The sequence below is a fragment of the Homalodisca vitripennis genome, chromosome 7, assembly GCF_021130785.1.
Source record: "Homalodisca vitripennis isolate AUS2020 chromosome 7, UT_GWSS_2.1, whole genome shotgun sequence".
Taxonomy (NCBI): Eukaryota; Metazoa; Arthropoda; class Insecta; order Hemiptera; family Cicadellidae; genus Homalodisca; species Homalodisca vitripennis.
In genome coordinates, this window is record NC_060213.1 from 136,287,529 (window position 1) to 136,300,670 (window position 13,142).

The window sequence follows — 13,142 nt, forward strand, 5'->3', positions numbered from 1 at the left end:
GGAACTTCTCAGATTTCAATATATTATTGTACATCTTGTAAAATATTTACAATTGTAAATAAATAGCTCCAATAAAATAGTGCCCAGAAAAAGTCAACAAATTGGTGCATCACCAAAAAGACAGAAAGGAGTCCAATACTCAATAATTCTGCAAAAGATAAAACTTTGTTGCTTTGTAACAATGAGGCAGAGCCCATCTAACTGGTTCAATAGATGTTCAAAGAGCGCCGAATATAAAAATCTATATTTCGCCAAGCGTGTAATTAGCTATTAACAAATTTAGGTTAATTTGCTTAAAGTTCTATTTGATCAAAGATTTATAAAGTTATTATGGGAAGTAAACTAGCCTAAACCCGCGGCTCCGCTCGCGTGGCAGTAGAGAGGGCTACATCAATCAAGCATCGAAAAGAAATACTAATTTTATTATACGTTTTTCCAATTAATTTATTGCTCTACTAATACATCGTAGCATATCATAAAATCTATTATAAAAGTTTTTTGTTTATTTTAATGCGTTTTGGTAAACAACGTTATTAGTTGTATTATTTGGAGCATAAATATAAAGGTTCTTCGGGTTTCCGACTCTTGAGCAAGCGACGTATAATTGACCGTGCGAGAAACATGAGGGTTCCAGATGGATTCCTGCGACGTTAAGTGATTGTCCTTGTGCCTTATTAATCGTCATTGCGAACGCAAGTCGAACGGGGAACTGAAGTCTCTTAAATTCAAATGGCAAGTCGGATGGAATTAAGGGGATGCGAGGGATGAAGACATCTTCCCCGGCAGATGTTCCCGACAAAATCGTTGCTTCAATGATATTTGGATGTAAATTTTTGACGGTTAGTCGAGTCGAGTGCCGTTGCACAATTTTGGTGGTCGTAAGTTTCTCAACATCATTATCGGTGATCCTACTTTCAAGAGTAATTGATGTGACGGCATAAAGCACTTTTTTTTCTTGGCGGCATTATGTTATTTTCCAATAAAATTCGTCAAAAAACTGCTCAAAGGAATTCTGTAAAAAAAAAATGTTGAGAAAAACATTCTTCAAAGAATATTTACATGAGAAAACAAAAATACTTGCCTATTTTTTTTAAACCTTTTACTGATGGAAAATAACACTGTTCTTGGAAATTGTAAAAAAGATATCAAATCACGTTTATCAAAAATTTGACATTTGTGACACGTTGTAAATGTCAAAAAATGTTTGTTTACATAGAAACGTCAAAAATATTTATGTTTACTTAGTTACTGTCAAAAATAACAACAATTTTTTGTCGCATTATATATGTTTACAAAGAACAGCTGATTAAAAATTTGAAAAGACTCTTTCACTTAATAACATATGTTTGCTGCAATGCATTTCTTACGGGTATTTCTGTAACCAGTGGGGCGGAATCCTGAATCGGGAAAGGGATAAAAAGTATCCTATAACCTTCTACAGATCAAGACGAACAAATTAAAAAAAAAAATTAGGCGAATCCGTCCAGCCGTTTGTGAGTGATGCTGTTACACACGAACAGTTTCATTTTTATATATATAGATAAACGTAAACTCAATTTCTTAAAAAATATCTTTACAGATTAATTTGTATAGAAAACAGAATATAGTTTTCCCAATTCCTCTTGAGTACTCCTGTCAAGCGCTTGGTTCGCAAGAGCAGTGTTTGGAGTCAGTTCTCTCCCTGCGTCTGCTCCCAGCATTGTCCCTCCTGATTGTCCATCAGTGGTGAGCTTCATCTCCACGATTTTATAAGTTGAGCTTTACACAATGTTAAAGAGGTGCTACATTACAAGTAGCTCGACTCACCTCTTTAGCAATCAAAAGCTTGGTCCTCAAGAGCAGAGTGTTTGGAGCCAGTCCTCTCCCGAACTAATAAGTGAGCTTTACACAATATTAAAGAGGTGCTACATTACAAATGAAATGATGCTGAGTTAACAATCGTATTGAATCAACCATTCCCACCATGTGTAGAAAACTCGGTTGCTCCGCCATGAATTGGGATCGTGTCAAAACATTGTAGTGCACTCAGTTGTACACCTGATGAGACAATGAGAACACCACTTCATCTGGATTACATTTGTTGTAATCCAGGTGGCTCTTGTAATGAAACGATTTAATAGTTCATTTTTGAGGTTCATTGTCGCCAACTGTTTTCGATCTCTTCAGATGGATTCTGATTCTAGATTTTAAGAGTCAAATCTATCACAGCATCAGATTTCTCACGCTGCACTAAGTGGAAGGTGAAATGGAGCTAAACTTAACATTCTTATTGAATCAACCCTTCCCACCATTGCTCTACATTACGCGTATTACGAGTAACTCTCTCACCTCTTTAGCAATCTGGTCAAGAGCTTGGTCCTCAAGAGCAGAGTGTTTGGAGCCAGTTCTCTCCCTACGTCTGCCCCCAGCATTGTCCATCCTGGTCGTCGGTCAGTGGTGAGCTTCATCCCCGCGAACTTTCATCCTGCAACATTCCCGTGCTGTTGAAACCTCAACTGTACTGATTATCACTGAGTTTGCTTTAGGTCCTTTCATTAGACGGGATATGAAATCAATTAACTTTTAACAGCCTGCAACAAACTAAAATCTTAGATCAATGGTAGAAGGTGAGGTCTTAACAGTATGGTACATGATGTTACGGAACATACTGGACCCACCCCCTCCACAAATATGGACTGTGTACCCTCAGAAATTTTTCAAGGTTGTACTTTTACTAGCATCCTTGAGTCCGATTCAAATTGTACATTTCTTATATTTTCGGTCTTAAAAACTAATAAAGATTGATTTACTGGAGTGGCTTAAATAGATTATTTACATACAACCCTACGAGTACATGAAGAACCTGAGTCAGTCGGAATAGCCCGGAAGCTTTGTAACTTGCTAGTTCTTGGAAGAAAACTGTAACAGAATAGTTACAATTCTGTCTCTTACATTTAACTCTTATTCAGAACCCCTTTCTTTATATTGTAAAAATTATAGGAAAATAATATAAATTTGAAGAAACAACACTTAATATTCGTTTCCAATGCCTGTTTGTTCAAATGTCTTATATGTGTCTATATAAGCATATATAGACTATATAAGTCTATATAAACCCCAAGTGACAATTTTGAATGGAAAAGAGCACAAAACCATTATGAAAGTTTTAGTAGAGTTTACTAAGAATTCCATGAGAGAATCGTAACACAGATGGTGATATGAATAGTCAATATGTGAACATTTCATGTTCACCAAAGTTTTGGATAATTTTTTTAAAACCCTATAATTTTTATAGAAAGGTAATATAAAAAAGACAGAACAGGTAGAGCAAATTCTCTTTACAATGAAATAAATAATGGATTTGCCCCATTCCCAGTCTCATTGGCCAAACCCCCTAACAATGGAATTAAGTAAAAGATGATGACTTCGTCCACTTCCCAAAACTTTTTTATGTTTATATATTTAAATTGTTATTGTTCATGTGTATTGGGGATGGTATTGTTAGTATTTTTAGGCAAGTGTCATTTATCATGTTAAATGTAGGAAAAAATTGTTACATTTAGTTTTAATAATCAAATTATTAATTCTACTACTTTTTTTGCCAAAGCAGCTTTAATAAGTTTAATTTCTGTTTCATATCAATCTTTCTTTATTTACTTGTTCATGCTGTTTATTATCAATTGCGTATTAGTTACAAATAATTTTGCATTTGTATTTACTGACACAGGTTAAGTGTAAGAAAGGACCTAATGGTCCTAACTTCACCTGTAATATATAACAACATTGAAATTTGGAATTCCTTTTGTTCTGTGAATAAATCGGTTCCTATAAGCGATGCCCGATCAATGTTAACTTCACAAACAAGGCTACAAAACTCAAAACTTCTACCAACCACTATAAGGAAAAAAAAAACAATATAAACTGATATAGAGTGTGATAACAAAGTGTTATTTACAATGGAAAAACATAAATATCAGACAATATTTCAACTCTTATTACACAAGTTGAATTGCTACCACAAGTGGTGTATCTAGGACTTGGGGTAGGGTGAATGTGACTGAAGGGCAGACCATAGGGGGTGGGGGGGTATGGAATAAATCTAAATTTAAAAAAATCATTTTATGACTAGGCATAAAATTCGAAGTAAAACTTTGAACTTGTTTATTTCATACAAGCTGAATTGCTAATTTATATATATATATATATATATATATATATATATATATATATATATTAATTGCATGCTAAACTTAACATCTATAGTTTATTTCAGTTTCTAAATGTCCTGCAGACAGATCTACAGACACACTAGAACTAGTTTCATGGAGAAATTTAAGTCTACATATGAAATCATGCGGATAGACTGGAATAAAACGTTTCTAGTCCCACGAGTGATAGCTTCACTAAACCTCAGCCAATTAGGATCTATTTGTAGTCGATAGCTTAGGTACTCTTAATTAATAATTCGGTTCTCTACTTCGATTGTGGTGGTGGCCGCTTACTATACTGCAGCCTTATGGCAAAGTAAGAAAAGCGGATCCGGTTTTTATATTGATTATAATCAATACTTTATATATAGAACAACAAAAATATCAATCGATATCAACATATCTAAAACACAAAATAAATCATAGGTTTGAAATTAAAAGGATTAATTTAATATATTCTATGTCACGACATAATGAATAATAAAGGAACCATAACAATTAGGATCGGTAATAGGATGAATATCATCCAAATAATAAAAAAAACATCAAAACTAAAAAAAATAGAGGTTTCGTCTTTCAATGCTATTTTGATTAATTTTCTAAAGTTAACTAAATTTTTTATTTAAATGAAGTTACTTATCAAATAAATATAGGACATCTTAACAAATAATAGGTTTACGTTGGTGCAGACGCCTTGAGGTATTAAAATCAGAATCGGTTTATTACACTGATGGTGTAATTGTAGAATGTAGTTTATTAATATAGATTTAAAGATCAGATCCGCGGATCATACTCTACCTCAGCCTTATTTTTCTATCTTCTGTTTTTTAAATATTTTTTGTAATGTCAAAAGGTTTCTAAACTAGCTAAACCCACATTTTACAATCACCTAAAACATGTTTAAACAGCCTACTAACTGGTCAAGACTACTTTTCGTACTGATTTATTTACTAAAAAGAATTATAGAAGGAAAATTAATACAGAACATTACTTTTAACATATAGTTGTTTATGTAGAATCTTGGAGCATTGGAAAAAGTTATATTGGAAAATGTTGTATTCATTTATACTAGTGATAGTACAATAGGTGTTTATGTGTGTTTGACATTATATTAAATGTTATAAACATTGTGTTTTAACGGTTTAAAACAAAAAACTATAGCTGAATATTCCTTAGTTATTATCAATATTGAATATATCTCAAAAGTTACAGGATCCAATGTTTTTTATACTTATATTATAGGGCTTTTAATTGAACTCAACTTTTGCACCAATAACAAGTAAACATTACATTTGTAGATAAATATTTAAAATATATTAAAAACAGATTGTCTATAAACAAAAGCTTAAAAACCAGCTGTCAATAACTGTCTTAGAATAACTAACCTGTTAGCCTTACAATGTCCATCCTATAGCCAATTTATTTTAATTGGATCTAGTAACTGTTGCTTCACAGCATAATAGAAAAATTAATACAAATTAAATAGCTAAAATATGAACAAGGCCAAGAGTAGGCCTACTTCTGACCCAAGTTAACCTGAATTCAGTCCCTTACTTTTGAGGTTACTAAGAAACTTCCTGAGGGGCGTGTAGAATCTTAATTTATAACTAATAATGGGCTGAAACGGTTAAATTTTATTTGACCGCATAATATGCAACCTAATTGATAATCCCTTCAGGCCAATTTTAAAACTATCAGCTCCTTTGAACCAGTAATGGAGTTTGTAGCATCGTTTAGAAAGTGGCTTTTGAGCGCCCGTTTTTTTAAATGTACGAACTCAAATGTAATCATAATAAATGTAATCTTATCTAATTGAGGGTATAATTGGATACAATAATGCTATAAATAGAATAAATTGTTTGAAAATTAGCCTGCGACATTGGCTATGCTAGTTGAGTGCCAAAAAGCTGAAAGGCGCACCTTACTTGAGTCAGTGGTTCTTGTCGAAGAATAAAATGAGACGAAAAGCATGAATAACTATTGTTTAGTAGGCATCTTTCTTAATCTTAAAATCATGCCGTACAATGTTAAAGTACATTAAAAGTCGATAAACACAATTAATTATCACTAATCATCACATGTGTGTCACTCGTATTCATTCGCGACTACTAACGCTATCAAACTGACGGTGGCCACACTCCGAACTATTTGACCGACCACTGCCTGCTGCTGCCCCGCAGCTGGTGAAAAGCGGGCAATTTCTATTTTTTATCACCTGAGAACGGTAAGATGTACTTCGGTAATAGATTATAGAGGGAGCTCTCTCCTCTTGAGCAACAATGTAGTAAATAATAATTAATTACGATGTAATGGATATTACCAGATTGTTTTATGTAAACGATATCTACTTATTCATTTTGTCTTTGAATTGTAAATTTATACAATATTGGGATATATCAACTTATTTATTACACATCCTGTTATAATCTGTAATCAACCTAATCTACTATAATAACAACGTGTCTCATTGTTTCTATAGAATATTTCCATTCGGACATAAACAGCGCTTCTTGTATTCTAATGTAAATGTGTTATAAAAAACCAACTGAGCTGTTATCAAAAAAATATTATCAGACAATATAGTTTACATTTATTTACATACCAACGGTAAACGCCAATTTACGATTCATTATCGCAAGCAAGTCGATAATATAAAAATTAATAATTCAATAACAATGAAGAAAAGATAATAGTTTGAAACCGCGTGTGTGTCTAGCAGTTTGTTGTTTAGTACTATGTAACAGAAGAAACGCAAGTAAATATTTTATAAAATACTGTACATAATTTTTATTTCTAAAAAAGACAACAATACTTTAAAATACCTTAATTAGGGTTAAACTGTACAATAATTTTGATTTATTTTGTTTCTAATGGAGATTGAAAAATATTAACATCTGAGCTTTTTGTATATTATAATAACGATGGAGAAACTTTTCCGACTGATTCATACCTAATATGAATCTAAAAAGCCAAGAATAATTTTTGTGAAGTGTTGTGTGCGTATTTGTATGTCAATGATATTTATAATAATTATTATTAGTAGACCTACTAATTATTACGATTTATGGATTCCTTCGTATCTCAGAATGTTCTTGGTACTATAAAAATATTATATCTCAAATAAATTTTAACGTTTTGTACCTTATATATTCAGACATAACATTGAATAATCTGACCACTACCTCGTTTATGTCCAATATCTACGTCAATTTCCAAATATTTTACATTTTTCTAGTTATATTATTTTATTTTCCTAACTGTAGAACGCGCATATTTTGTATATGACAGTTCCAGATTAATGAGATGACTTTATTAGCAAACACAGCAGACGACAATTCCAGCATGATTCTAAAAATAGCCGTTGGGAGCAGCACTTACCAGACAAGACAATGACCGCAGCCACCGAAATAACGTTGACCTGTAAGATTATAAGATACAGTTATAACTACACTTCATTACACCTCCCGCACATAATAAACATAATAAATAGCTATAAAAATACATTTGAGTATCAATATAAAATCTAAAATAATAGCTATACTTATTACATAATAAAATTGCAATTTTTGGCGCAAATTAGCAGTGACATAGAGAATTCTTCCTCTGTGGAGGTGGTGGTGTAATTAAAAGGGCACGCTTTAATGAGATGTACCTCCTTTTCAGTTGCATTTGCGTACAATTCAATACAATGTACCAGTAGCGTATCCAGTATACCTGCCGGGGGGGGGGAGGGGGGGTGCAAACTTATCATCTCATATTCTTCTGATAGAGAGGGAATGTGACATTTTCCTCTAGCAAGTTTGTAGAATGTGGAGCAAAACTGTGAGAAATGGTTAAGTGAATTTGATGAAACAAAAGAGTTCACTCCACTAAATTATGACATGATCAACCTACTTATGAAGTATGGTATAGTTCTGAATTACTATGTTGGGATGTCTTGAAATAATGTAATAATTAGCGTACATTTATTTCAAAACCTTATATGAATAATGATTCTTTCTGAAAATGTCTTAAAAATAAGGTTCTAACTATTAAACAATGTTGAACAATACGCAAATTAACTAGACACCATGGTTATGTGTAACTGAGGGTAGCTTTTTTATAGGATTTCGTCCCTGTCTTAGAGAATAAATATGTTACTTAGCCTTTTCTGTTTATTTGTAATAATTAAGAATCAACAAGAAATTGTTTAGTTCAAAATTAACTTTACAAATTAATATCTGCAAAAACCCTTTTATCCTAACTAAAACAAATTGCAAATGGAAACAATCTTAAATTGTATTTAAATCACTCACTACAAACAAAATAAATATTTATAGTCAGACTGGTAATACAACACATAACCATAATAATGTTTGACTAAAAATGTTGATGTTCAAGTTTGAAACCAAATTAAAAACTAACCAGACAAATTATAATAACTAGAGGTAAAATTAAGATTCACATTAATTTTACCTTTAAATAAACAAGAAGTAAACTTCTAGTATTATATGACTTAAACAGGAGTTTTATGAACGTAACAGTTTTACAAACTTTCTCTCAAGTCACCTTCCAAATGTTTTAGTCAAAACAAGTCAATAATGTAAGGTTGTAATATAATGTAAATATATCTGAATAATTATTGATAAAAAAGGATAAAATTGTTATTTTATCAAATTACGGTGGTCACGGTAAATTGAAAAACTTGTTGAACTTACTGTTATTTACCGTTTTCGAAATTGAGATATCGGTATCCCTGAATTCTGTTCATCAATACCTATCAGAATATGATGTTTTCAAGTGTCAAAACCCGCCATTACCGTCTTAAAAACAATATAGAAAACTGGTCAAATTTCCAAAACACGTTATTTCCATTGCATAACAAAAACGCGTCAATTCCATCTACCATTGTTTTGATTTGCAAAGCGCATTAAAAACTATCAGAGTAACATGGCCATCTCAGAAAGCAGATCCAAAACCTGTTATTTCCAATTTGGTGTAATATGTAAAAATACTCTAAAATTTAACTTTTTATAATAAAAATATAGATTATTGTGTGTGTATTTTGATTTTTACTCTATGGCAAACATGAAATACCAATTTTCCCCAATGATTACTATCCAGATGTTATCGTTATGTTTTTTGTTTTGTTCCCACTTTTTGTCTCTTGCTTTGTGTGAGGTTTTTGAAGGTTATATTGTAAGAGAGAGATCTTTGTATTAAGTAAGTAAATAATAATTAATTATATCTAAATGCTAAATGGAGAGTGAACCAGAAACACACACTGACGACCAAATAGTGGAAACAACTCCTGAAAGATCTAGGAAAAGACCCAGACATTAATATTAATATTTCAATTCAATTTCCTTTGTTTTCATTTCATTACCCAATAAATAACAGGTTTTGCAACTGTAATAAGTACAAAAATGGCTGACCACACAGTTCCAAAACCTGTTAATAACACTTTACAGATTCAAAACCAGTTATTTCCAAAATTTATTGTTAAATATCTTATTAACTAATAATGTGACATTATATAATTTTCTATCAATAACAAATCTAATTTTTCTTAATTTTTTGGTAAAAACCTCGAGTGGTTACCATACAAACAAACTCTTTCAGAAGTTTTTTGTGATTTCCCAAAATTTACAAAAACTGGAAATAACGTGTTTTGCATATGGGCTACTCATATACACTATTAGGCTATATAAAAATCTAATGTGCTTTGTGTGTTAATCACATAAAAACTACTGGACCGATTGTACTGAAGTTTTACATGGACATTTACAGTATATTCTATTTTATTTGCTATCAGTTATGTTGGCTCATTAACATTATACAATTAGTGAGTTAAAAAGTTGCGTAATAAAAATATACGGTAGTGATATTTTAAATATAAAACAAGTCAACAACTCATTACATTAATCTATATATTTTCAAAATATGTGATTGGAGGTAAAAACTGAAATACTGTAACACTACAACTCCTCACATTAGATAAAATGAACAATCATCGTATAATCCTATTGAAAACATTGTTCTTATCTCGTTTTTGATAAAAATTTTCAAATTTGTTACATGTTATTATGGCCCAATAATTAAATTATGTGTACAAAAAAACCAATAGCATACCCAGGAATTATTTTAGTGGGAAGAAGGATAATGGGGTAAGAAGAGTATGTATCAAAAGAAATTATTATACCTCAAAATTTGGGAGGAATATATATATATATATATATATATATATATATATATATATATATATATACTAGCTGTTTCCCGCGGCTTCGCATGCTTTTCGTAAGTTTTGCCCGCGTATGAGCATTTCTGGTTGAAGTAAATTATATTTCCAACCCCGATGTAGATTTTACCTTGATGTCACGATCAAGAAAATATGTCAAAAATGTATTGTACATGCATAATGTATTTTATTACAAAGTGGTCTACCACTCAACCTTTAAGTTCAACCAAAAATTTAGTTTAGACAATTATACATCATAACTTAGCGCCTTCAAATAGTGTTTCACTGTTTAATATACGTATCTATCTCGTAATTGCAGGTTATAATGTGCAGGCGCTTTGAAAACTTTTCTTCATTTTATTCGTTTATATTCACGACATAAGCGAATAATTCAGATAATAACTATCCTATCTTCTAAGTTAGACTAAATTACGGATACATGTGAAATTTGATTGAAATTGGTTCAGTCAGTCGTTTTGGAGTTTATTGGCAACATACATCGTGACTCAAGATTTTTATATATATAAGATATATATATATATATGTATATATTCAAATATGTGAATACCCGGGCAGTATTCGAATACCACTCAATTCTCCCATCACTAGGCAGTGTCCTGATGGTATTTTGGTTTGCAACAGAGAATGGAGTATAACGGAGAGTGAGAGTATACAATACACTCCTCTAGCTCTGTCTCTAAGCTGTAGTTGCAACAGAGGAGGAATGGAAGTGAGTGTAACAGAGAGTGAGATTGTACAATATACCACTCTAGCTCTGTCTCTAAGCTGTAGTTGCAATAGAGGAGGAATGGAAGTGAGTGTAACAGAGAGTGAGATTATACAATATACCACTCTAGCTCTGTCTTCAAGGTGTAGTTGCAATAGAGTAGGAATGGAAGTGAGTGTAACAGAGACTGAGAGTATACAATACACTCCTTTAGCTTTGTCTCTAAGCTGTAGTTGCAATAGAGTAGGAATGGAAGTGAGTGTAACAGAGAGTGAGATTATACAATATACCACTCTAGCTCTGTCTCTAAGGTGTAGTTGCAATAGAGGAGGAATGGAAGTGAGTGTAACAGAGAGTGAGATTATACAATATACCACTCTAGCTCTGTCTCTAAGGTGTAGTTGCAATAGAGGAGGAATGGAAGTGAGTGTAACAGAGACTGAGAGTATACAATATACCACTCTAGCTCTGTCTCTAAGGTGTAGTTGCAATAGAGGAGGAATGGAAGTGAGTGTAACAGAGAGTGAGATTATACAATATACCACTCTAGCTCTGTCTCCAAGGTGTAGTTGCAATAGAGTAGGAATGGAAGTGAGTGTAACAGAGACTGAGAGTATACAATACACTCCTTTAGCTTTGTCTCTAAGCTGTAGTTTCAATAGAGGAGGAATGGAAGTGAGTGTAACAGAGAGTGAGATTATACAATATACCACTCTAGCATTGTCTCTAAGGTGTAGTTGCAATAGAGTAGGAATGGAAGTGAGTGTAACAGAGAGTGAGATTATACAATATACCACTCTAGCTCTGTCTCTAAGGTGTAGTTGCAGTAGAGGAGGAATGGAAGTGAGTGTAACATAGAGTGAGATTATACAATATACCACTCTAGCTCTGTCTCTAAGGTGTAGTTGCAATAGAGTAGGAATGGAAGTGAGTGTAACAGAGACTGAGAGTATGCAATATACCACTCTAGCTCTGTCTCTAAGGTGTAGTTGCAATAGAGGAGGAATGGAAGTGAGTGTAACAGAGAGTGAGATTATACAATATACCACTCTAGCTCTGTCTCTAAGGTGTAGTTGCAACAGAGGAGGAATGGAAGTGAGTGTAACAGAGACTGAGAGTATACAATACACTCCTTTAGCTTTGTCTCTAAGCTGTAGTTTCAATAGAGGAGGAATGGAAGTGAGTGTAACAGAGAGTGAGATTATACAATATACCACTCTAGCTCTGTCTCTAAGGTGTAGTTGCAATAGAGGAGGAATGGAAGTGAGTGTAACAGAGACTGAGAGTATACAATATACCACTCTAGCTCTGTCTCTAAGGTGTAGTTGCAATAGAGGAGGAATGGAAGTGAGTGTAACAGAGAGTGAGATTATACAATATATCACTCTAGCTCTGTCTCTAAGGTGTAGTTGCAATAGAGGAGGAATGGAAGTGAGTGTAACAGAGACTGGGAGTATAAAATATACCACTCTAGCTCTGTCTCTAAGGTGTAGTTGCAATAGAGGAGGAATGGAAGTGAGTGTAACAGAGAGTGAGATTATACAATATACCACTCTAGCTCTGTCTCCAAGGTGTAGTTGCAATAGAGTAGGAATGGAAGTGAGTGTAACAGAGACTGAGAGTATACAATACACTCCTTTAGCTTTGTCTCTAAGCTGTAGTTTCAATAGAGGAGGAATGGAAGTGGTGTAACAGAGAGTGAGATTATACAATATACCACTCTAGCATTGTCTCTAAGGTGTAGTTGCAATAGAGTAGGAATGGAAGTGAGTGTAACAGAGAGTGAGATTATACAATATACCACTCTAGCTCTGTCTCTAAGGTGTAGTTGCAGTAGAGGAGGAATGGAAGTGAGTGTAACATAGAGTGAGATTATACAATATACCACTCTAGCTGTGTCTCTAAGGTGTAGTTGCAATAGAGTAGGAATGGAAGTGAGTGTAACAGAGACTGAGAGTATACAATATACCACTCTAGCTCTGTCTCTAAGGTGTAGTTGCAATAGAGG